The sequence below is a fragment of the Solanum tuberosum genome, unplaced genomic scaffold (genome assembly GCF_000226075.1).
Source record: "Solanum tuberosum cultivar DM 1-3 516 R44 unplaced genomic scaffold, SolTub_3.0 scf00126, whole genome shotgun sequence".
Taxonomy (NCBI): Eukaryota; Viridiplantae; Streptophyta; class Magnoliopsida; order Solanales; family Solanaceae; genus Solanum; species Solanum tuberosum.
This window is the reverse complement of record NW_006239051.1, coordinates 885,990-887,069: the sequence shown is the minus strand read 5'-3', so window position 1 is coordinate 887,069 and position 1,080 is coordinate 885,990.

Below are 1,080 nucleotides of genomic sequence, written 5' to 3'. Positions count from 1 at the left end.
TTATAATAACCCAGTACCCAAATTACCCCTCACTTAGTTGGACCTTTTAAACAAGTCAAACTTGAGTTTTATTTTCGCAGATTTCGTCGGGAACAAGTTCGCGACGCGGAGGTTTTCCCACACGGTTTTCATAAATTAAATCCGAGACAGTAGAGTTCGCGACGCGGACCAAAATTTTGGCCCTTGGTAGAGCTAGTCCGCAATGCGGACATGCTCCATCCAAGCACAATCTTAAGCTGCCTTGGCAGCTTGCTTGGCCAAGGTTGGGGTCCTCCTCAGGGACCCTTAGGGTGGCCCCCAGGGAGTCGTATCCGAACGTTTTGACCCTAAAAACATTTATTAAGACACTATAGTCACCTTCACTGAATTTAGACTCCAAACAACACATAAAAACACGAACAACATACTAGAACACACCAACACGTAAAGGACTAGTTTCCGAACGTCTTGGTCGTCCCTTGACGTTTGACTTCCAAACTCTTTAAAACTGACTTAAAAGGCTATTCTTCATTATTTTAACAGGTTATTAATGCATAAAACTCATGTGAGGCTCTACTTCATCCTACTTTATTTTGAGGATCGTTATAAAACTGGACTGTATATCTTTCATGAAAGATGTAGGTACATCTCTTAAGGTTTCAAATAATCAAGAATCATCGCAAAATATATTTTGTACAAAAAGATATAATCAAAACACTAACAGTTGATCATACATGATTTCTAATTCCGAAATCTGGACAGAACTTGTCCTATGTTGCGTCCCATATTTTGAATCCATAACAGCTAAATAAGAGTTTTACATAAAACATAAGAGTTGTAGGTATATGAATTAGATTTCCAAATCATATTTATTCACTATAAACGAAGTTCTAGAGAACGAGATATGCTTAAAATACCAAATACTACCCAGCTTAAAAACAGATTTCATCACTTACCAAAGGGAAGGGTGTGTCTCGAATTCAAGTCAAAAGGACCAAGTTTTTCTCTTGTGATTTTGAAGAACAATCTTTTTAGAAAGAGTTCTAAGGTTCTTAGACTTCAGGGAAACGAATTTAACTAAAGGAGGTGTGAAAATATAGT